General features: G+C 38.6%; 1 long non-coding RNA gene across 3 annotated transcripts in view; it reads right to left on the minus strand.

Moving 5' to 3' along the window:
* The window catches only part of LOC148127635 (uncharacterized), a 168,468-nt gene that overhangs the window by 82,514 nt on the left and 59,746 nt on the right, over positions 1–26,208 (minus strand). For 2 of the 3 annotated variants that reach the window (XR_015743979.1, XR_015743978.1), the window contains exons 3-6: positions 24,091–24,278; positions 23,581–23,644; positions 4,900–5,029; positions 1,594–1,714 (exon numbers count right to left, since the gene is read on the minus strand). This is a non-coding gene — a long non-coding RNA (uncharacterized LOC148127635). The remainder of the gene's footprint in view (positions 1–1,593; positions 1,715–4,899; positions 5,030–23,580; positions 23,645–24,090; positions 24,279–26,208) is intronic. The other variant, XR_015743981.1, reaches the window with a different exon arrangement.

Raw genomic sequence — 26,208 nt, forward strand, 5'->3', positions numbered from 1 at the left:
TTAAAAACACTCAATTGGAAAAATGAGTCAGAGAACAGTCTTAAAACATTTCCAGAATAATGACCAAGAACCATCAACTGCCAATCACTTAGATGCAGGCTGAGCAGTTGGTACACAGGCCAGCTGGTTGTAATTTTGCCCATGTTCACTATGGTAAGCTATATTTTATGAACATTATTGTCTATATTTCTAACAGTATATCTGCCCATAAAACATATCCACATTGGTGTATTCTTTTGTCTGCTTGATTTGTAAATGGCCACTCTTTTCTCTATTATAACAGTCAAAATTGCAGCAAACCACAATGGCATTGTCATCAAGATACAAATGCTTGTATGATAGAAGAAGAAAGTAATGGCATTTGTGTTATTATTCAAAATGTTGCTGTGTCTTTCATTGAGAACCTATTGCCCAGTTTTTTAGCTTTTAAAGTCACGTTTCATAGCCCCTGGAGAGTACAGGCCCATTAGCAAACAGCTCACATTGAGCTGAGAGATAAAACATTGAGCATTAAAGTATCTGGAGTCAGCCCAGAAAATAATGCTCTTGTGCCCTCCAGTTACATTTGATTGGAAATTATGGAAGGATAGCAAATTGGAGAAGTAATGTATTTTTAAAAAATATATATTATTAAGGCTGGTCTCACAGCCAGATTTTTAGACTGGGTTTGGCATTTTTATCCACCCATCGAGGCCTCCCGTAATTGGCTTTCCTCCAGCAAAAAGGACAGCCAGCTCCTTACTGTACAAGCAAAGGCAAATTGTGCACATACACGATTCATACTTCACATCTAAAAGCTCGTTAAAATCTGTCAGAACCCTAGAATAACCTAAAAAGTTGCCCCACAGCCCTTCTGTAGCATACAGGAGAGAGCAAGAGAATACAAGAAGGGAAGTAAGATAGTTCCCACAGTGGGTAGTAGTGGTGGTGTTCTGCGACAGCCATATGATACAGGTCCTGACTGCTCTCACAGCCTGCATCTCCTTCCACTGCCAACAACCACCCCACCATAAGGATCGGGCTTCAAAAAGCCAAGTCTTTTCAAGCACCAGGCTGTCTCCTTCCTGCAGCCTCCACTATACAGTTTAGCACTGCTGCCTTGTAGAAGCCTCCCAGAAGTCAAGCCTGGCTGTTGCACATTTATGAACCAGCTAGCACTATTGCCTCTGGACTGAGCTCTGTGAACTGGCCAGGTACAGTCTCTTTGCTGATCCAATGAACTACCATATACTGAGCTTCTGCAGGGCATCCACTAGGTTCTTCTGACTGTATCAACCAACTTTGGGTTTGCTGGGCTAGTCCAAAAGAGTTAACTCTCCCCTGCCAAATCCAATCCAGGAGGACCCTGGGCAAATTCTCACCTGGTCTAGGCCTGTGTTCTGTTTGGACCACCCATAACTTCCTAAAAAGCACAAAGAGCTGAAGGTGCTGCATCCATTCTCACCACCTATTGCCCTATTGGGTGTACAACTGACCTGTTCAACCAAGCAACCAACCAACCAACCAACCAACCAACCAACCAACCAACCAACCAACCAACCAACCACAAAGCATGTTAAAATAAGAAATGGATTTGATAGAAAAGTATTTTACCTAATAGCCCTTTTTTGGATTTAGCTGACAATCTGTCCTCGGAAATATTTGCTACTGTATATGTAGTGGCTAAGGTGACAGGCTTTTCTGGATCCTCTTCTTTTTTGAAGATGAAAATAATCTGGTTTCAGAAGAAAAAAGAAAGCTTAAACAAGTGCACTATGCATACATACATGCATACAAGTCTGTTCTTAAAAAAAAAAATCACACTTAAAGCCTTATAGGCCAGGCATGTTTCTTTAGAAATAAATCTCATTTGCAGTATCATTTAACTATCAGGACCACAGGCTAGAATGGGAGTTTAAAAAATCTTAGAAAATAGCTGTGGTACTGAACAGAATAAATAGAATTGCTCTGTTTTGTGTATTCTGGACTAGCGTTTAGCAACTGTAGGCCAAAATCGATTTCTTATTCCCAGGGAACCATCTCCTTTGACCAATTATCATCTAGCTAGTAAGTTAATTTTTAAAAGATTACAAGTTCACTTTAGACCTGCTTTTAGTGTAACCAGGAAAAGAGATTTAGGGAGCTTACTCACTATGCAGATACTCTTTCCCAATGTCCAGGGCAAGGAGTGATGTCATGAGGAAATGGTTGCAACCAGCTGACATGAAGAACATGAACATCTACTGAATTCATTAAACCCACAAGGATATGATTAAACTCTGGCCCTTTTTTATAGGTACAAACCTCAATCATGAGATTGCATCCACTATTTTGACATTTTTTGTCTCTCCATACCTCTGCTCCAATGTGTGCCCATTTTTGACAGAGGCCAAGGTAGTTTTATAAGTTGGTAGAAGTCATAGAATCATAAGGTTGATGACAGAGACCATGGAGGTTTCTTCCAGACCAATCCCTTGACAATGCAGGAATCCTCATACCATCTTGGACAAAAAGTCTCCTGGCTGAGTGCCAAAGCAGATGAAATTCAGAAGTTTGCTGATAGAAACGATGCTAAAAGTTTTTACGAAGCCCTCAGATCCTTGTATGGACCTCAGCCCTCACAGAGTTCCCCCCACTACTAAACTCAGATGGTGCAACTCTCATTATTGAGAAGACTCTGATTCTACAGCATTGGGCTGAGCACTTCCAATCCATACTGAACTGTCCATCTTCCATCAACAATGAGGTGATCAACACAATGCCCCAGGTGGATATCAACCACAGCTGGATGTTCTACCATCAAAGACTGAAGCCCTACAGGCCATCAGCCAGCTGTCCGGTGGCAAGGGCCCAGGATCTGGCATGAGCCCAGTGGAAGTCTATAAGGATGGGGGTGCAGAGCTTGTCGACAAACTCACTCAGCTGTTCCAATACTTCTGGAATCAATGATCCATTCCTCAGGAACTGAAAGATGTGCCCATCATACACCTCTACAAGAGGAAAGGGAATCGACAAGTCTGCGATAATCATAGAGGAATATCACTGCTTTCCATCGGAGGCAAGATCCTCGCACGAGTATTACTGAACCGCCTGACTGATCACCTGGAACTAGGTCTATTACCTGAGACACAGTTTTTGCAAAGTGCATGGCACTGTGGACATGATCTTTGCAGCCTGACGTGTCAAGAGCAGAATTGTGAATTGTACACCACCTTTCTGGATCTCACCAAGGCTTTTGACAGTGTCAGTCACGAAGGTCTGTGGTGCATCATGTTGAAGTTTGGGTGCCCTGGCAGATTCATCCTGATGGTAAGTCAGTTCCATGATGGCATGATGGCTCGTGTTCTGGACAATGGAAAAGCTTCAGAGGCCTTTCCCATTACAAACGGTGTCAAGCAAGGGTTGCGTATTGGCACCAATCCTGTTCAGCATAATGTTTTCAGCCATGCTGTCAGGCACCTTCCAGAACAGTTCCTTGGGAGTTAGCCTGAGATACAGGACTGATGGAAAACTGTTCAATTTATGAAGACTCCAGGTGAAGACCAAGATAAAGGAGACTATGCTATGAGACGACAGTGCCCTGAATGCTGGATCAGAGCAGGAAATGCAAGCCAGTGTGGACAAATTCACAGCAGCATGTGACAGCTTCGGCCTCCTCATTAACACAAACAAGACTAAAGTGATGCACCAGCCAGCTCTGAAAGCCCAATACCAAGAGCCACCATCACAGTGAAGGGACAAAAGCTGCAAGTAGTGGACCAATTTACATACCTTGGCAGTACCCTATCCCACGCAGTGACAATTGGCATTGAAGTTAACTGCAGAATCTCCAGGGCAAGCTCTGCATATGGCAGACTACTGACCAACGTGTGGGACCACTGTGAAATAAGCCTTGCTACAAAGCTCAAAGTCTACCAAGCAGTAGTGCTGACTACCCTGATGTATGCCAGTGAGACTTGGACTATATACAAGAGGCACACTTGGCAACTGAACCACCTCCATGCAACCTGCCTCTGCAGACATCTGAGGATCTGGTGGCAGGATCAGATGCCAGGCACAGAAGTCCACTCCAGAGCAGGCCTGCCATCAGTCCACACCCTGCTGATGAAAGCCCAGACACACTGGGCAGGTCATGTTGCAAAAATGCCAGACCATCGCATCCCTAAACAGCTCCTCTATGGTGAGCTGTCTCAAGGAAAGTGATCACAAGAGGAACAAAGGAAGCAATACAAAGACACATTGAAAGCCTCCTTCAAGTTCCTGGACATTGACACCACCTCCTAATACCAGATCGACATGGTGCATGTTGATCCATCAAGGCTGCCAGACATTTGAAGCACTATTACAGCACAAAAGAAGTGAAAAATCTGCAAAGCCAGTTGCAAATGCTGCAACAATGGTGTTCACACATGTCTGCCTGACATGTGGCAGAACATTCCATCATATAGGCCTTACTAGCCACCTTTACTAGACACACTGTGGACAGCCCACAACCCGTTAAGATGTCAAGGTCCTCTTTGAACATGATGGATGAACATCATCATTTTGTGGGAACAAAAGCAATTACATTTGCATCTTGTCTTTCAGGTAGTCACTGATCATGCTTCAGTTAATCAGCAACCTTTCAAAATCATGCCGTACCAAATAAAGAGCAATCCTCTTTTCAGGGAAAACTACAGATCCGCTTCCATTTTTCTGCTCTGCAAACAGAAAAGGGCTGCTATGGCTTTAGGAACATTAGCAAAATAAGTAAGCCTCATGATCTTTGTTTGTAATTGTTGTGGTATTTTTCTCCTCCAATTTCCTCAATGACCTTTGATAAGAAAATAGTCTGCTGGAATTGGCCTGGATTGTTAGGAACTTGTGTGAGACAGCCCCTTATCTCAACAGGAGAATTCTGAAGTATTGGGGTAAATTTACCTAGGCTGGTATGTTTGCATCCATGGAAGGACTTCTGACTTCATAGGTTTTATCTTCCTCTGCAAAATAAGGGCATTGCTTGAGCTCCTCAGGGCTATAAGCGGCTTTGATGAATCTACAGAAATAGGTTCTGTCAAGTTAAAGAAAAATTAATGAAAAAGAGAGAGACAAAGACAAAATGTTTGGAATACATATTTTTCAAGTGTAACTTTGTTGACTTTGTTTCTGATTGTTCAGGGAGGTGTTTAGGACACTCCTATTCATTTCCAGATAATCTCAGCTTTAGAGGAATTAGACTCCTACTGCACCATATTTACAAAAAAAGAACGATAAAGGTGAAAAGCGTTTTGTTTTCAATTAATCTGATAAACAACAATAACAAAAACATATACAGTGCCCCTTGCTTTATTACTACAATTGGGGCCAGCAACTCTTGCTCACTAAATGATTTATTAATTTTATTATTTATTTATTAGATATTTTTCTATCCTGCCGGTATTACTTTTGTAAATAATTCATTCCAGTGAAGATGCCCAATGCTCTTTCCTTCTGTTTTCTCTACAACTACAACCACGACCTTGTGAAATGGATAGGACTAAGAGAGAGTGACTGGCTCAAAATCATCCACCCAGCTTTGATGCCTAAGGTGGGACTAGAACTCACAGTCTCCTGGTTTACAGGCCAGCACCTTAACCACAGCACCTTAACCACTATACCAAACTTTAGTTGTTAAGTGAGACATCATGCGTCTGGGACTTGTAATGTTACTGCTAGCTTCTCTATTGATTCTGATTGTTAGAAACTGGCTGTGAAGCATGGTGATCAGAGGTGGTATTCAGCAGGTTCTGACCAGTTCTGGAGAACTGGTAGTGGAAATTTTGAGTAGTTCGGAGAGCCAGCAAATACCACCTCTGACTGGAGATTTTACAGTATCCTGCCCCTGCTACGCCCACCAAGCCATGCCCACAGAACCAGTAGTAAAAAAAAAAATGAATCCCATCACTGGCTGTGATGAATGCCAACTGGTTGTGAAGCATCCACATGATTGCAAGGATGTTGTGCCTGTTATGGGAAGTCTACATCCATATAATTATATTTTCAGTGGCATTGTCACTGTGAATGGCACTAAACAATTAAGCAAGGCCTACAAGCATTTGGTCTTTCATAAATAGATGTGATCTGAGCTCAAATTCTCACAAAATATATATGCAAACTGTCTTTCTAGGCATCATATTTCATTAGCTTTGTATATTGTACACTTGTTATATTTTGAAATATTCTTGTAGAATCTTCTTTTCTGAAAATGGGAAAACAATATTAATATATCTCAAAAATATACCACCATGAGATAGAGCAGCAGTCTCGAACCTTGGCAACTTTAAGGCTTGTGGACTTCAACTCCCAGAGTTCCTCAGCCAGCAAAGCTGAAGTCCACAAATCTTAAAGTTGCCAAGATTGGAGACCCAATGAGCTAAAGGTTTGCTGGTCAGGCCTGTATAATTATGAGATTCCCCACATTAGTAATTTGAAGTGCAAAGAGAGAGAGAGAGTATAGAATGGTGATAGGCAGAGAAGTGCAGAAATGCAGATTTCCAAAGTTCAAAAGTTCTTGGGGGTGGGGGGTTATTTAATCTATCGCTTCTTTTGATTGATTAATCTGAAAATGCATCGTCTTTCTCAGATGGCCTTTCTGTTTTAACTTTCCCTTGATGCTGAAATATGTCCAGTGAATGTTTTTGAATTGTGGTGTTGGAGAAGATTCTTGAGAGTCCCTTGGAGATTAAATCAGTCAGTCCTAAAGGAAACTAACCCTGACTGGCCCTTGGAAGCATAGATACTGAAGCTCCAATATTTTGGCCAGAAGAGACCCTGATGTTGGGAAAGATTGAAGGCAAAACGTCCCAAAGGTGATTTTTCAGGAGGCAATTGGACTTTTTTGTTTTTTCTTTTGAAGACGTTTCACTTCTCATCCAAGAAATGTCTTCAGAAGGAAAAACAACGAAGTCCACTTTCCTCCTGAAAAAGCACCTTTGGGACAACCATGACTTGGATGACTGAGAATCTCTACAGAATCGAAGGCAAAAGGAGAAGAGGACGGCAGAGGATGAGATGGTTAGATAGCGTCATTGACGCAGTGCACATGAGTTTGGACAAAGACTCGGAGACAATCAAGGACAAGAAGGCCTATGATCCATGGGGTCATGAAGAGTTGGACATGACTTAGTGACTGAACAACAAAAATGTCCAGTGAAAGAAAACTTCTTGATTCTTTAGACCAAGGATCTTCAAACTTGGCAAGTTTAAGACTTGTGGATTTCAACTCCCAGAATTCCTCCTTCATGCATGTTAGCTCAGGAATTCTGGGAGTTGAAGTCCACAAATCTTAAAGCTGTCAAGTTTGAAGACCCTCGACTTAGACAATCAGTTCCATTGATAAACAGCTCTTACTGTTAGCAGGTTTATCCCAAAGTTTATTAGTTGTGGCCTATATTTTGGAGCAGAAAACAAGACAATTTGATTGCCTCTGTGCCAATCTTTCCATTATTTGAAGACTCTTATTGTGTCTTTGGGTTTGGTGAGAATTTTATCTCTCTCGTCGCTTCAAAAAAAAAAAAGAATTTACCCAACTATGCATAATAGATTAGGTGGGGGGAGGAGGAGTTTTGGAGAAAAAAAAGAAGTTGAAGGCAGAAGACACTGAATGCTTACCCCTTGAAAATGGCTTTGATACACTGAGGGTTTAATTATGTTTGCTGTCCTGTTGTTCTTTCTGACAAGCTCTTCATTCTTAACCACTACATGGCAGTTATTCAAAATATAATCCTCCATGCTGGGAGCAACTGAACCTAATGAATTTGGTAGGTGTAGCTGGATGAGAACTTCCTTCAGTTCATGTTTTGATAACAGCCTATCAGAACAATGTGAACTGAAGGAAGTTGTCATCAGACGGCAGATTTGTTCATAAAACAAATTGGAAAGAATTTGAGGCTTTTAAAAAAACAAATACACTAATTTGGCCGAATCTCAATAATATATTCCTTAATCTTCTTTTCCCCATAGATAAACATGCCCAGATCTTTCAAATGTTTCTTACAGGATTATTTTTTTAAGCACGTACATATATACATACCACTACCTTTTCAGAGTATACAACATTATTCAAAATATAGATGCAATACAAATAGTAAACTAAGGAAATTAATGTTATATGACTGGAAAATAAAAATATACTTAAATCTATACTAGCCAATATTTCTCTTCAGATCCTTACACCACTGCAAACTGCATCTGCAAAGCATTTTTTCTTCTGCATGTTCTATGGTGTAAAATCTGGCCATTCACTTTAGTGTTCAATCCATAATCAAAATTAAGTTTGAAATGGCACTGGAAAAAAGGGTGAAATGGCTTGTGGTTGATAAATAATAACTGAAAGAACAGAGAATTAGGGGAAAAAAGAGTTAAGAAAACAACCATGTCATCAACACAGCCAGCACATAGCTTTCTCATGAAATATATCCCAGAGAGTATTAGCAGATATCATCAAGTTATCACTTTCTTCATAGCATTAGCAACTTTCCCTTAAAAAACTCATCCATATTATGGACTCAGTTTCTGGGGTTATTTTTATATTTAAGATAAATGAGAAGTGTATTAATGTACTAACTACAGGTTAGATGATAAAGGGCAGCCAGGACCTGGAGGTTACTATAGCTCTTTGCTTCCATCTAGTGGTCCTCTGGAGTTTTGTAGCTTATCTGTGTTAGCCCTATCATTCTGAGGGTGCAGCTCTTTTGGTTTTGCATTTATCCCTCTAATCTAAAGGCTAATTTGGGCCCACCTCAACTTATCATTGCACCTATTTCTATGGGCTCTGGGAAGCAAATGTAATTATGGGGAAATAACTTGGAGGGATGTTTAAATTGGGTAGTTCAGAAAAGTGGCAGTCCACAGTGAACTGTGATCAGCGGCCTAATTTTTGGTTCACAAAATGTGTAAGCTAGAAAAGGAATGGAGCCAGTTTGACATGGTTATGAATTCCATTCAGAAAGGAAACACTAAGACAAAGAGGTATTGAGATATAAGCAGCTCTATAATGCTAAAATTGAGAGAAGATGTCACACAAAGGATGTTTAGAAATTTGGAGAGAAAAGTAAACTCTGGGTGCCAAAGAACTTATCCTGAAGCACATGAGGGCCTTACAGGATAATGAAGGGTGGGAAAGTGTGAAGAGCATTTATGACAGCCAGGGATTTAAGATGTGTAACTGGTCTCTGAGATTTAATCCCAGTACAAGAGCAGTTTAAAGAGACACTTTAGGAGCCTAGTTTCATTCAGGTGAAAGGGAACAAAAGAATAATATCCCAGAATAATAAACACTGTAATATGCATCTACTTGGTTATGGAACATTAGACCTACTGAATCAATTGTGTATATATTCACCAAGAGTGAGACGTGCAGAACAGGATTAATTATTACAGCTTTACAGAACTGGCTTTCCTCTCAGGAAACAATTGTATGGCATGCCATTCCTGCATGACCACACAACGAGCAGGTGTTGAGAAATTTGGGGATGATAATGATGACGACAATAACATTTTTGCACTTCTCAAAAAGCAAAGGCATTCAAATGTCTGCAGTAAATCAACGTATTTAAACGTTCTAGCAAATATCACCAAGCTGATCTTAGGAAAGTATTGTGGAAGCAAGGTTTTGTTTTTTTGTTTTTGTTTTGGTAGCAGCAACATCAGTATGGACCTCCTGATTTCAAAAATTAAATTTGCAGATTTTTTTAAGGTAGATGAAGTTCACTTAGCAAGAGGACAAAGGAGCAATTTTAAGGCACTTGCACGCAAATTTTGCTCTGCTCCAGAATACATTCTGATGCTAATGTATATCTAGGTCATTCTTGCTTTAGCTGCAATATTTTTTGAAATTGGGAGGAAAAAACATCCTTTTTGTAACACTGAAGCTCTGCAGATCTTATTAAATGATATGAACTTTTGCTTCTCCAAAAGTGGTTGGCCTTAGGGGAAACACTACTTGGTTCTTGGGCTCTCCATCTGTACCATACAGAAAAATATGATCAAAGATCAGTTTTAAAATGGTGAGTGAAAGGAGTGAAAATTCTATGATGAAAACTCTATGGTGCTCATAGTAATAGTATACTTTACTGATTTGCTAATTTAAATATGTGTTGATACATTTAAGATTTTGGAGACCTGGATTTCAACTATTAATTCTTAATAATGATAAAAATTCTCCATAACAACAAAAAAAACTCTTGGGAATAAGAGCTGTGTGTAAAAACAAACAGCACTGAACATAACACTGGGTACTTCTGACCGTGCCTGATTAAAGCACTTGAGTGCAATGTTTCTTCTCGGTGCAAATGAGAAAAGAGTAAATAAGAAAAGAAATGAGTAAAAACACACATAATACTTGGAATAGACTCTCCTGCTTGAGCAGGGGGTTGGACTAAATGACCTCCAAGTTCCCTTCCAACTCTGTTATTCTATGGAGCAATCTTTTTCGTTTGCCTTCTGTGAGGCAAATTTCATCCCAAAAGGCAAATGAAAGAGATTGTGGTTTTTTAAAAAGTTCTTTTTAAGTTAATCTTTGCCTTTGACACGTGCATCAGACTACCCTACATTTCTATCACGATTTCCAAGCTAAGGCCAAAATACCTGATATTTGGCTTTTTTTCTGAAATTATAGTCACTTTATGGCAGCCTCAGCTAATCTTATGCCTGCCTGAAGTTCTTAAACTACAGATTTCAAACTTATTTGCCCATAGGGTAATGGCCATGTTAGCCTGGAATGCTGAGTCTCTTGGTCCAAGCATATCTAGAGCAGGGATCTCCAACCTTGGCAATTTTGCTGGCTGGGGAATTCTGGGAGTTGAAGTCCTCCAGGCTTAAAGTTGCCAAGGTTGGCAACCCCTGCTCTAGAGTGTCTAGGTTTGTGGAAGAGTGATTTATAGTTACATTGTTTTTTTTACCCCAGCAGGGATGCTACAGTGGGATATAATATTACAATACAGAGTGTAACAATAAATAAACAGAATTTACTCTACCTTCAGATGGCTTAAATTAAGAAATAATTCTGAACACTAAAATAAATAGCAACTGCCGTGACAAACTTGTGCCTCATTTTTCCAGGAAAAATTTAACGACTACAATTTTATTCAAAAACAGTATCAATCTAAAGACAGTGGAATTGCCAAAAGTGTATAAGACATGGAAAGATACATATTGAGAAATAGACTTATTTAGGTATCTTACTAGGTCAGTTATCTCCAGAAGTGTTGGACTACTTCAATCCCTGCCCAGTATAGGTAGTCCTTGACTTACGATCACAATATAGCCCAAAATGTATGTTGTTAAGTAAGAATTTGTTAAGTGAATTTTGCCCCACTTTATGACCTTTCTTGTCTCAGTTGTTAAGTGAATCACCACAGCTGATCAGTTAGTAACCTGGTTGTTAAGTGACTCTGGCTTCCCCATTGACTGTCAGTCGCAAAAGATGATCATATGATCACAGGACAACGGTCATAAATATGAATCAGTTGCCAAGCATCTGAATTTTGATCATGTGACCACAGGGAGGCTGCACAGGTCATAACTGTGAAAAATGGTCATAAATCACTTTTTAAAAGTTCTGTTGTAACTTTGAATAGTCACTAAATGAACTGTTGCAAGTCGAGAACAACCTGTATGAATAAGACCTTTCTGGCTGATGATAGTGATAATTAGATTGTGTCACAATTAGAGAGTATTTGATTGGCCAAGAATTCTGTAGGCTAAACACACTAAGAGCTACTTCCTCACCAGACTTTTGGTCTCAAAAAATAAAAGTTGTTTTTTTTTAATGGGGAAGTAGCTTAATGGGGAAGTAATGTGGCCAGCAAGGTTAGATCAAACTTTTCATAACACATTCCCATTCCCAAAACTTTTAATAAGATAACTTGTGATTAAATAACTTAATTTCCTTCCTAACATTCGTAGAACAGGTTTTGAAAATTATGAGAACGTAATTGGATTTGGAGGTCCTAGATATATGTGTTGCTTGGTAAGTATTGATAAAAAAAGATAGGACAATGAAGATGGATGAGTAATTTGAAAGAAATATTCAATAAAACTCTTTCCTTTCCAATGGTAATAACTTGAAAGGTAACTTAGTTAGATTCCCTGTGTTGTCCCCATTTCTATTTGATGACATTTTTTATGTGCTTTATCTATATTTTTTTCCCTCCAGCCCTGGTTTCAGGATGGATGCCCACTTCCACTGGTCGGAAGTGCACAAGCCAATGTAAGGCAATGTCTCGGTACTGTGAATGAAAATCTGATTTAAGTTCATGAAACAAATAGCTTTGGTATAAAATAATCCAAACTGATGTATTTGTTCTTTCCAAATTTTTAACCCTGTCCTTGGGATGCTCAGTAGTTTTTCATTCTGTAATTTTCCAACACATTCCTGGTGATTCTGCAGTCGTTCAAGTCTGAAGGCATATACTTTGGCCACAGCCTCCACAGTAAGTCTAATACAGGTAGTCCTCAACTTATATTAGTTCATTTAGCGACTGTTCAAAATTACAACATCACTGAAAAAGTGACTTACAACCATTGCAACCGTCCCGTGGTCATGTGATCAAAATTCAGACATCTGGCAACTGACTTTATTTCATCTCCAACCCACCAGGGAGACAGTTTAAGTTTAATGAGCCATGGTGGCTCAGTGGTTAGAGTGGAGTACTGCAGGCTACTTCAGCTGCCTGCCAGCTGCCTGCAATTTGGCAGTTCAAATCTCAGCAGGCTCCAGGTTGACTCAGCCTTCCATCCTTCTGAGGTCGGTAAAATGAGGAGCCAAATTGTTGAGGGCAATATGCTGACTGTAAACCACTTAGAAAGGGCTATAAAAGCAGTGTGAAGATAGTATATAAGACTAAGTGCTATGGCTACGACATTAACCACAATAAAGCTTTAAGGACTGGACCACTTGCAAGCCTTGTTAGCGGGATAGATTAGAGCTTGGCCTACATGGCAGTTTGTTTTTCTCCCAACTCAAGGACACAGAAATTCATAATAATGCAACCATGAGAAAAAGTTCTAAGAGTAACAAAATGATCTGAAGGTTTTACGGATCTACCTAATCATGAAATCTAAGTTTTACTGAGTCTAAAATTTTATGTTTTAGAATGAGAGGCAAACACAGAAGTGCACACACCCACTTGCAGGCATAGTGAAGGACGCCAATGAAACCATGTTAGACAAGTTTTTTCCTGGAAAGTCTCTCGGCTATCACTCTTCCATAGTCAATTATAACCTGGCATTGGGTTGGTTCCCCCTGCCTTAAAACCTGACATCATGTTTCTTGATTGCGTTTCTTTATTTACAGCCAAGAAAGTTTCCCTTCATTTTGGCTTGTGTGTGTGCATGCCTGTAGATAATTTATTTGATCTCTGACATCTTCTTTTCATGTTGCAGATTTACAACTTTGCAAAGCATTCTCCAGCCATTTCTTAGATCATTGCCCATCCTGAAATTTTTGTTTTCTAGAGATGTCTTTGTACTATATTTCCATCATATCCAATTGATTTCATATGCTAGCTGAATGGTATCAGATTGGAGAAGGCTATGATAAACTATGCCAGTTGTTTTGTAGAGAGTTATTGTAGCATATTAATTCCAGTCTTGGGATGGGATCTATATAGTTGATAAAATGGTATAATCTGTTTTTTTTTAATGTTGTAGAAACTGATCTCTCCATTAAGTTATGATGAAGAAAAGATTTAAGACTTAAATATATTGACTGTTAGTTGCAGAGGTTCATAGCATTTCCTAACATTTATTAAGCAGAAAAGTGATTTTTCCAATATTAGTATCAGGAATTTTCAACATATAAATTTCCAACTTTGAAATATGTTGCCTGATTACAAATTCTGATCTCATGAATTTGGGCTCAGAAATAGCCCCCCTTTTTCAAGTGGGCTTCTTAAAAGTTCTTGTACTTCTTTCAAAAAAAAATTAAAATTATTGTTTGAGAGGACAGAGAATGAAATGACTGGTCATATGGAATGTTCATTTGAGAGAAGAGAAAATTTGTTATTACCAGCTAGGAATTCAGATTGCATCCTTGCATTAGACCAACCTTGACAACTTTAATACTTGCTGGTTGGGGAAATTCTGGGACTTGAAAATCACAAGTCTTAAAAATTGCCCCTGCTTTAGGCTATGTACAACTGTCCATCACAGGGGAAAATAGTTATTTCCTGTGAATGCAGCTGAAAAGCTGTCAAGCTGGCTTTCCTCGTGGAAGTCCTGAAGTCCAGGAGATAGGATGAAGCAGAAGTATATCAAACTATTCTAAAAATATGAGTTCCAGGTATAGCTGTCTCTTCTATATATCTATATCTATATATCTGTTGTGGTCCACTGGCAGCTTGCGGAGACGGCAGCAGAATTGGACAGTGGGGAAGAACATGGGCAAGTCTGGGAGTCTGGGGAGGATTCATATTTTGGTCCTGCATCTGATACAGAGATGGGGCCAGGGCCATCTGGGAGTTATGTACTAACCCCAGAGCCTGCAGAATCTGACAGCAATGAAGCAGAGGAACAAGGGGTGCCTGTTCCCAGTGCGTGTGTGTACAGAGCTGCCAGAAGGCAAGAGCAGTTAAGACAAAAGGGGCAACTTGGGAGTAAGGCTTGGAGATGATTGCCCCTCCCATAAGATATAAAGGAAGTGCAAAGGGACATGAACCTTTGCAGGAAGCAATGTTGTTTGCTCTGATCAGTTTGGAACCTGAAAGCTCCATGGTGAATTTGTGCTCTGTTTGGTTTTGAAAGACTAATTGGTACTTTAGTCATTGGCAACACTTCAAGAAAGATAAAGGTGTATTCTTATCAGACTTCTCCCAAAGAACTTTGGCAGACTTCCATGGGACTATTTATAACTGGTTGACACTACGGGCTATGAATGATGATAATTCACAGCCGTTGAACTAAAATAAAAGGGTTTTGGATTTAATATGTGTTTGTTGATGTCTCGGAAATCCTTGGTCAGAACAATATCTATATCTATATATCTATATATCTGTATATCTGTATATCTGTATATCTGTATATCTCTCTCTCTGTGTGTAGATATAGATATATAGATATATAGACATAGACAGAGGGGCAGAGGGAGATTGTGATAGTGATAAAGATAGTAATAGAGAGAGAGAGAGAGAGATGGATAGATAGATATAGATACACCATAGATATAGATATAAAGTGAGAAAGGGCCATGATGGCTCAGTGGCTAAAAATGTTGAGCTTTGCTCAGCTTGTCACCTAGAAAGCTGCCAGCCTGAATTTGAGACCCGGGTGCTGTGCAACAAAGTGAGCTCCCTTTTCTGCCCCAGGTTCTGCCCACCTAGCAGTTTGAAAGCAGGCAAGTGCGAGTACATTAATAGGTACCACTTTGATAGGTAGGTAACAGTGTTCTATGCATCTTTGGTGTCTAGCCATGCTGGCCACATGACCACAAAAACTATCTTTGGACAGCACTGGCTCCTTCAGTCCAGAAATAGAGACAAGCATTGTGCTCTAGAGTCAGACATGAATGAACAGGGAAACCTTTACCTTTTACATTGATAGAGAGCCAGTTTGGCCCAGGGATTAAGGCACCAGGTTAGTTTTTCTCTGGTAATATCACACTACTAACTAGAGCGTACAAAATATTTGCTAGACCAATACTTGAATACAGCTCATCAGTCTGGAACCCACATTATGTATCTGATATTAATACAGTTGAGAAAATCCAGAAATATTTCACAAGAAGAGTTCTCCACTCCTCTACTTGTTGCAGAATACCTTGTGCCACCAAACTTGAAATTCTAGATCTAGACAACCTAGAACTATGCCACCTTCGGTCCGATCTAAGTATAGTACATAAAATTATATATTGCAATGTCCTACCTGTCAATGAATACTTCAGCTTCAATCATAACAATTCAAGAGCACACAATAGATACAAACTCAAGGTAAACCACACCAAACTTGGTTGCAGGAAATACGACTTCAGCAACAGAGTGATCAATGTCTGGAATACTCTACCTCACTCGGTGGTTTCTTCCCCAAACCCCAAAAACTTTAACCTTAAACTGTCTACTATTGACCTCACCCCTTTCCCAAGAGGTCTGTAGAGGGCATAAATAAGCACACCAACATGCCTACCGTCCCTGTCCTATTGTTTCTTTTTTATTTTTCTTACATGTATCCATTTCATGTATCCATAACTATGTTTACACTTATACCTGTTATCTTATAATTGCTTGACAAAATAAATAAAATAAACTCACCTCATAGGGTTGTTATTATGGGGAAAATGGGAAGAGGAAGGAGTTTTATGTATGAACACCACCTTGAATTATTTACAAAAATAGTAAAGGTGAGATGAAACATCTAAGATAATATTTTTTTAAAAAATCAATAAAATGGGGATCTCATATGCCCAAAGCTTATTGAGAAGTGATGAATCCTTATGTGGAAATGTCTCACAACAATTTAAAAGCTGGCACTTGCCCCCCTCAAAAGCTAATTATATTAATATTTCAATACTGCAAATTACCTGACCAGAACATTATTTGAACAGTAATCTTCTTCACACTGTGAAAATGTCAGTGTCAAGGATTTAGCCAGATGTTGCAAATCCCAAAGCATCCCCCATATCCCCATAGACTCAGCTACATTTTTTTATACATCTTCTAATAGTTCTGGAACCAAGTGCAAGTTTTGATGAGATGTCATGGTTATCAAAGAATTTATTACTATATATGTTAGGCTACCACAAACCCGTTATTTCCTTATAAAGGTAAAGCAAACACAGTTTTTAATTTCAAGATAAAATATTTTGTACTCCTGAATACAAGTATCATTTTCCAAACAACAACAAAAAATACTTGGCTGTGAATGCAACCACATTTGTTGAACAGTTACAATAAGAGTCTCCAGTGTTTTCCTGTTATTCTTTCAATTGACACAAGAAGTCTCCTACGTAAGTCATACTAGAATAGAATAGAGTAGAGTAGAGTAGAATAGAATAGAATAGAATAGAATAGAATAGAATAGAATAGAATAGAATAGAATAGAATAGAATTCTTTATTGGCCAAGTGTGGTTGGACACAAAAGGAATTTGTCTTGGTGCAAATAATCTCAATATAATAAAAGAAAGATACATTCGTCAGGAGTCATAAGGTACAACACTTAATGATAGTCATAGGGTACAATAAGCAATCAAATCATACTAGGAAACAGTCAATATAAATCATAAGGATACAAGTAACAAAGTTAGAGTCATACAGTCACAAGTGGGAGGGGATAGGTGATAAGGAGAAATGAGAAGATTAACAGTAATAGTAGTGCAAACTTTGTAATAGTTGGACAGTGTTGAGGGAATTATTTGTTTAGCAGAGTGATATCTTTCAGGGAAAAACTGTTCTTGTGTCTAGTTGTTCTGGTGTGCAGTGCTCTATAGCATCGTTTTGAGGGAAGGAGTTGAAACAGTTTGTGTCTGGGATGTGAGGCGTCTGTAAATATTTTCACAGCCCTCTTTTTGCCTCGTGCAGTATACAGGTCCTTGATGGAAGGCAGGTTGGTAGTAATTGTTTTTTCTGCAGTCCTAATTATCCTCTGAAAATTGTGCAGCATTAATGAAGTGGATTGGTGTGGATAATGGTGAATTTATTGGAGTCCATTCAACCGTCTTCAATAAAAGTCAGAGAAATTCAAGGATAATTTAGAAGGAGCTAAAAAGTTTCCTGTAATTATGAAGAAGAGCAGGTAAGGGTTTTATTCACTTTTAGTATTGATGACATTCTGAATTCATTATCACGGCAGCCGAAAAAGCCAATGCAATCCTAAATTACATTAACAGAGGGATAGAATCAAGATCACATGAGATACTAATAACACTCTATAAAGCCTTAATAAGACCATACTTAGAACACTGCATCCAATTTTGGTCACCACACTATAAAAAACATGTTGAGATTCTAGAAAGAGTGCAGAGAAGAGCAATAAATATGATTAGGGGACTGGAGGCTAAAACATATAAAGAACAGTTGAAGGAACTGGCATGTCTAATCTAGTGAAGAGAAGGACCATGATCTATTAGAAATGGTGTATGGTCTTCTGCTTGTGTATGTGTGTGTGAGAGAGAGGGGGGGGAGGGAGGGAGAGGGAGAGGGAGAGGGAGAGAGAGAGAATTGCGGAATTGCTTAGGAAAATGAAGGAATTTCCCTGTTTTGCTGCTATTCTACGTAGGCAAGCTGTTGTCTATAGGAAGCTATGTGATTTGATGAACTCACAGCTCAGTTTGTCAAGAGCAACAAGCTAAAAGCAATATAATGTGACCAGAGGAGAATGAAAATAATGCCTTTTTGTTAACATTGAAAACTCCTAACAATGCATAAATACATGAAGGTATGTATTAATGTCCCAAGAATATCAACCAGCAGGATCTGTCTAATCCTGTCATTTTCATTCATTCATGAGAAGAGAAACTAAAGGAACCAACACTAAATTGACACTGTTAATTTCAAGCTGACCCAATGTAAAATTTTGTTTTTTCCATAGCTTTGGTTTTGTTTGTTTTCAATTGCTTGATTAGTATGTACTCTTCAGTATGTACTCTTTTCTGCACCCTGAGTCTAGAAATAGTGAAGAAAATAAGAATGAAGATGATTAGGGGGCTGGAGGTTAAAAAATATGAAGAATGGTTGGAGGAATTGGGTTTGTCTAATCTAATGAAAAGAAGGACTATGGATGATGTGATAGCAGTGTTCCAGTATTTGAGAGGCTGCCAAAAGGAAGGGGTCAACTTATTTCCAAAGCACCAGAAAGCAAGACAAGAAACAATGGATTGAAACTAATCAAGCAAAGAACTTTCTGGTTTTTCTTTGAAGACATTTCCCTTCTCGTCTAAGAAGTTTCTTCAGCTCTGTGAGAAGCAAAACATCTTCAAAGAAACACTAGAAAGTCTAGTTGCCTCTTGAAAAAGCACCTTTGGAATAACCATGACCTGGATGACTGAGAATCTCCATAGACAAACAAAGAGAGAAGCAACCAAGAACTAAGGAAAAATTTCCTAACAGTGAGAACAATTGACCAATGGAATGGCTTGTTTTTAGAAGTTGTGGATGCTCTATCACTGGAGGCTTTTAACAACAGCCACTTGTCTAGAACAGTATAGGGGCTCCTGCTTGAGCAGGGGTTGGACTAGAAGACCTCCAAGCTCCCTTCCAACTCTGTTATTATGTTGTTCTCTTATCTAGAAGTCTGCATCTTCTAAATATTGAAAGATGCACCTGCTTATAGGCAGGGATTGAGAAGAGGCGTTTCACTTGACCTGCATTTAAATACATTTATTTTACCTACTAATATGTTAATATCCCTTGAAATGTCCGTTTCTCTGAATCTTACTACTTTAATTAGTGTGTGGTTTCAAATGCCTATGCTCGGAAAAGGTGTGTAACAAAAATAAGTGGGAAATGTCTGTGTTTGTCTTACATGAAGGTACAATGTGGAAATAACGTGGACTAAATGAAACCAAACCAGGTTAAATGTAGGTGGATTTGTTCCAAGATGGACATGGTATAGCAGTCTACTTCTAATTTGCATCAGTTTCTTAGGTTTTCATTTATATGTATTTTGTAATTAGTTTCCACACTATACATAAACTATTTAAGAAGAAATTTTCATGTAGTTTTAAAAATACATATCTAAATAGTAATAATAGTGCCTTTCTCACTATATTTTCACTCAAGGAATGGGGTTTTTAACTTGTAAGCTGAAGTGCAAAACTTGGAGAAGAGTGTGATATGGAAGGTAGAGCTCTTCAAGAATCCAGAAAAAATGGATCAGATAAGTTGTTTTAAAAAATGGAGAAAAATATTAGATAACTTTCTCAAAGTCCATCTTTTCCCTTACCTATTACATAACATCCCTTGCTATTTTCTGGTGGTTCAACTACATGGAACATCTGTAGCTATGTTCCAGCTTATTTTTGGTATACAACTTTCTCTCATTAATGACCAGCTCCTGTGTGTATGCTCTGAATACTAGTATAGGATGCTTCTCAGAAATGTCAGTGGTAGATCTAGATAAGGGGTGGGATTCTACCAGTTCGCACCTATTTGCTAGAACCGGTTGTTAACATTTGAAGCAGTTCGGAGAACTGGTTGTTAGAAGAAATTACTGGCCTAATCCTGTAAGGAAGGCAGGAAGGAAACATTCTGCTATTGCTTACAGAAATTGCCTCTCCATTAACCCTTATTACATTCTTGGCAGGACTAGACTTCCTGTCTCAGGAACATCTCTGGAGTTTTTCCCCTCTCCTTTGCTGATACTTTGCTTGTGTGGAGTGACCATTCAAAGTTACAATGGCACTGAAAAAAGTGACTTATGACCATTTTTCACACTTACGACTGTTGCAAAATCCCCACAGTCATGAGAAGCCAGGCAAGGAGATGCATGTCTCGATGTGAGTGATGTTGAGTTGGCCACGCTCAGCCAATAATATGACCACCAAGCCACGTCCACCCAGACACATGACCACCAAGCCACGCCCACCACCTAAGCCATGCCCACAGAACCAGTTGTTAAAAATTTGAATCCCACCCCTGATCTAGATCCTATTAGATTCTATTATTGATTGAAATTTTAGAGCTAAGTTCTTGCTATATGAGTGCCAGAGTTTCTTCTGCAATGTCTGGCAGATGCTATTATAACCAGATTGTGAAAAGGATACATACAACCCCTCAAACTGAATAGACCACATTGGAGAAATCATATCATTGTGTTATGGAAAAGCATCTGGATCCTTTTTGGAAGTCTGGCACAGGAGAATTCCAAAACAAACAAAACAGAATAGTTAAATGAGGCCACCAAAGCCATTGGTAGTGCAGGGACTGTCCCCCATCCACTGTGTTTTCTGAACAATTACAGAGAGGGTGGAATATTGCCAGAGGTGCCAGATGGGAGGCTGACAGATGTTCTTAACATCTGTTTGGCACCTTAATTTTTATCTAAATTAAAATAGGAACATTTGTCTGGATTCTGAAAACAAATTGGATGGTTTCATTTGTATTATTTTAAATAGCTGCTATGGTGAGAAAGAAAGAACAGATAACCTGAGGTAAGCAAGCACTGCATCCATCACAATGTTTCAAGCCTTGCGGCTTGATTGAAATTTCATCCATGCTGCCCATGCACAGAGGGGAAAACATCTGCCAAAGAGTGTGTATGTTTCATAGCCCTGATTTAGGTGTTGACTGAATAGGAATATATATGGGTACATGTGGAAGCCATATGCATCCTTGTACTATGCATGTATGCTTACATGGCCGAGACAGTAAAACCAATAATAATGTACCAGCAGGGTGGATGAATTATATTTTGATTTATCACTCAATGTGATTTTTTTAATATTGTGATGAGGATGGCTATTTAATGAAAGGTTTCATGAAAATTGTAAAAGCACTTACATTTCTATTCAATGGCTTTCTAGGATATCATTATTAGGTGCAAACCTAAAAGAGAAGGATTCAAAGCAGCTAAAGAAATAAGAGCTGTGAGACAGCGCTATAAGCAGTGCTATAAGACAGGCTTATAAGGGAAAATACTTAAGGTGGAGAAAAATAGAATTCCAATTGGATGTGCGCTGTACTCTTCCACTCAACAATTAATGAGTTCTTGAACATCAGCCACTTTCTTGATTAGAAGAAAATGGATTTTTCCCTAACAAAGCCAAAGAAGCTGGATTTTTCCCTAACAAAGCCAAAGGGGAGGGCAAGAAAAATTACGCATTATTTTCAGCTATCTCATATGCTTTCCCAAGCCTATTTAAAAAAAAGACAAAATCGATTGGAATATATAAAATCATTTATTTGTAGTTTGCATGTTGCCAACTCTTCATTAAACAAAGCATCATATACCTTTAGAAGCAGGAAAGATAAAATTATTTAATGTTTACAACATATCATTTGGGAATCTCTCCTTTGCTATTTAGCACGGATGGACTTCTTTCTGAAGGGCATGTCTTCAAGGTACTATACTGCACAGGACACATTGCTGGCAGGAGCAAGTATCTATTATTAAATGATGACATTAACAATATCCTGGAGAAAGGAATGTCCAAAAGCTGTACCTGCAAGCTGAAATATGGTGAATGGCAGCTTGATTTTGTGTACGTGTTTGGATACCAAATGTTATTTAGATAAATTTCTCCTGTGCAGCAATGCCAGCATTAGTCTTATTCCAGCATATGTTGTTATCAGGTGCAGCTATTGGAAAAATAATTTTTACTGTCATTTATTATAGCGGTATTTGGGAATAGTTGCTAAACAAGGATTACCTGTAGTAGATTCCTGCAGTGGATGGGGATTGGATTAAATGATATTGAAGCCTTTTCTAATCTTTATATATTAATAATTCAACACATCCTTCATAGCAGGAGTGTGCTGCATGGATGAATGGATAGCATTCAGTTCAGAAGGATAGCAGGGTCAATGATATTGAAAGATACCAAGAAAGAGCCAGGATGAGCTCACCACAGTTCACTGACAGCATCACCAAAACTATCTCAATACCATATCCCAGTCTGAGTCCCAACTAGGAAAGGTCCAATAATCCATTGATATTGGTACCCGTAGAGTATTAGTTTCATTTGTTAGGCAGCAGTGATTGGTTTATCTCTCATTGTACAAGAATCCCACTAGAACATTGTAGCTTCACCAGCTTCCAATTATTTAATTCTAAATGAAGGCAAGACATCTGAAGGGAACTCCTTCTATGGTACATTTTCAGATCTGTAAGTATAAGACCACCAGAGAAGCTACAAAACTATAAAGAAATGTGTAATGAAATACATACGTATACTAAATGCAAATTCCAAAATACCACCAATAAACTGAAGAGCAATACATCCCAAACACAAATGCATTATAAAGAACATTTTTAGAAATGGGAAGGCTGTGGTATGCCTTGTCTCACCTGTATTTAAGTCTTTTCACCTAAAAAAAGGGAGCTCACTTAAGATCTTGAATTTCAGAATAGTCTGAGTGCATAGCCCTCTTATTTTTTGGACCAAATCTAGGTACTTTCAGTTTCTAGAAGCCTAATTCAAGTACTGCAAGCCTTTAAGGGCATTCAGAACTCAGAAGAACAGCAATCAAGCATATATCAAGGAAAATTACCCTAAAATGACAGGTGCCATAACTGCTTGCAGTAAACATTCTTAGTTCACAGCCAACAGAATCAGGGTCATCTCTTAGAGTGTCTTTGTGAGTCAGAGGGTATAGTAGGTGGGGAATGTTGTGGCTGAAATAAAGGTTATTTCATTGCCAGACTAGAAATGTCAGCAGCATATTACATTACTATTGACTGCCCTGTCCTTTCCTAATTCATCTTGTCCACTGATTCCACTCATCCACCGGAGTTGCTTAAATAGAAAGTAAAGCACAAATCTCTCCAAATAGATGTCTAGATAGATAATCTTTTTGTCTCTTCCCAAAATACTTAGCAGACTTCAAAAGCCCTACTGTAAAAATAATAACCTTCCTTCTTCCCTTCCTACCTGCTTATTGTGCCACCTTTGGCTGCAAAAGTAAGAATACAGTGAGCTTTGTAAACTCACTCACCTTCAGAGCAACCTCAAGGACAGCCAGCCAGCAAATAGGGAATAGTAATAATTAAATCTGAAGCCTGGTGGAGAAAAAAAGTCAGGTTTTACTTTCCTTCCTATGGTTCTTCCAGGTTCCCTGTTATTTGAACTGGGTAACGTAATATTTTTTTCTTGCAACAATCAATACCATTTCTTGCTTCCTTGTCACTGTTTGTGCCACAAACATGATATGCACACACACAAACGCACACTATAAACATTTTGTAATGCCCACTGAGTTGGCATTTAGGGAGGATGCAGCTGTCTTAAAGGTTATAAAACCAACACCATAAAACTGAGTTGATGAAAAGTATTCCACCCATGATTGGTGTTACCTTTCACTGAGTTACAGTATAAGGCAGGGACCATATAAGGAAGGATGCAAGCTCAGTTAACCCTATTGGACACAGTAACATGTTGGATGGGAATCGTAATTGCTAGGATGATGGTATCTGACTATTATGATGCTGATAGAGAATTTTCTTACATGGGAGAAAAGCAGAGATAGTCTCCTACTTTCTTTTCAGTGTCTGTTTGAAAGTGTCAAACCGCAGCTTAGGTGAGATGATATTTTCCCCCAGTTTCCAGAGGTCTGTCTAACAGTCCTTGATAAGGCCACACTTGGAATACTGCATTCAGTTTTGGTCACCACGATGTAAAAAAGATGTTGACACTCTAGAAAGAGAGCAGAGAAGAGCAACAAAGATGATTCAGAGACTGGAGGCTAAAACATATAAAGAATGGTTGCTGGAAGTGGGTATGTCTAGTCTGATGAAAAGAAGGACTAAGGGTGACATGACAGCAGTGTTCCAATATCTCAGGGGATGCCACAAAAAAGAGGGAGTTGAGCTATTCTCCAAAGCATCTGAGGGCAGGACAAAAAGCAATGGGTGGAAACTAATCAAGGAGAGAAGCAATTGGAACTAAGGAGAAATTTCCTGACAGTTAGAACAATTAATCAGTGCAACAACTTGCCTCCAGAAGTTGTAAATATTCCAACACTGGAAGTTTTTGAAAAGTTGTTGGATAACCATTTATCTGAAGTGATGTAGTGTTTCCTGCCTAGGCAGAGGGTTGGACTAGAAGACCTCCAAGGTCCTTCCAATACTATTTTTCTATTCTATTCTATTTTTGGTGTCCCCAGAACTCATGGTGTTTTGATTAAGTTAAGTTAAGTTAATCCCCTTGTGGGAACTCTCTGTATGGCATGGTTATGAGCTACCCTAGTTCTCTTCTTGCTCCAGAGTGGAATTCCAAGGAACCGATCCATTCACCAGCTAATCTTTCTGTTGGCTCCTATTTCTTTGGAACTGCCTTCAATCTGTCATTGCTTCCCCAGAAGTCCAGGCAATCTCCTACTTTCTCAGATACTCCCATATTTGACAATTTAGAGTCTGGAAGCTCTCACAACAATTTCATGTAGGCAAATGTTGACTCTGGTCCCAATACCCAGCTTTTCAACCATACAACCAGTCAGCTATCCTACATTCCCAGACAGTGAGTTGGTTAGAAAATGCATATTCATGGCATAGTTCTTCCAGGAACTGAATGAATAGTGAGAATAAAATGGTGATAATAAATAATATCAAAAAGTAATTATTTTGCTGAACTGTAATCTGATATTACATCAAATGACAATCCCTGGCATGCCTGTTATGGGTTCCAATTTGAATAAGGAGATGATCTCGGGGGATAAAAATGAGAAACCTGGACAGGCCGGTCAGAGACTGGAGGCTGAAGCAGGACCAGTCCTGGTGACATTTTTGATTTTGTAGTTCTACTCTCTGATCTACCTTCCCAGTGCTGTGAGCAGATTTGCTGCTGCCACTACAACAGAAGAAACAGCAAAGGATGCTAGGTTGCCTGTTAAGCTCCTTGGGGTAAAGATTGCCCTTGGGTGTCAGAATTATGAAGAACATCAGCTGAGCTTGAGAGGGGCCAGCAGGTGACAAACTATAAGGCAATACCAGCATCAGAGACAGTTGCTGGAGATAAATCCATCAAAATCTGTTCTGCTTTCCTAAAATCAAAAGCTTTTTTTTTTTTGAAAATTTTATTTGGGTTTTCACAAAAACAAAATACAAATAAAAGATCTTTTTTGAAAATAGCATGGTCCCAGGTTATCACTTCTTCATACAGACACAAAACTCAATTTCATGCTTATTTTTATATTCTATTCCATATCTTATTACCATTTTATATTTTCTACATATTTTTTCCCCTCTTTTAATTTTCTCAACTTTGTTTTAATTATCTCAATTCAAATCATTATATTTATACTTTTGTCTGTCCTGTTACAATTTCACATTATCTTTTCTTATTAAGCAATTTTTTCCCTGTAGTTACCAATTAGAGTATGACACCTTTATATCCTTTAATTTTATCCATTCAAGCTCTTATTTAAGCTTCAATGTATAGCTTTAAGATTATAGCATTCAATGTAATACATAACTTCCAATCGAATTCTGCTTGGGAACACTTATAAACTTTCCATAGTTAATTCCTTTTTCCCATATTTCTCACTTATATTTTTATAAATCATTACTAAAAATTAAAAATGTTCCCTTTTAATTTTCTCAATCATTTTAATTCATTTATTTATTAA

This window comes from Pseudonaja textilis, chromosome 1, assembly GCF_049901715.1.
Source record: "Pseudonaja textilis isolate UNSWEBS1 chromosome 1, rPseTex1.2, whole genome shotgun sequence".
Taxonomy (NCBI): domain Eukaryota; kingdom Metazoa; phylum Chordata; class Lepidosauria; order Squamata; family Elapidae; genus Pseudonaja; species Pseudonaja textilis.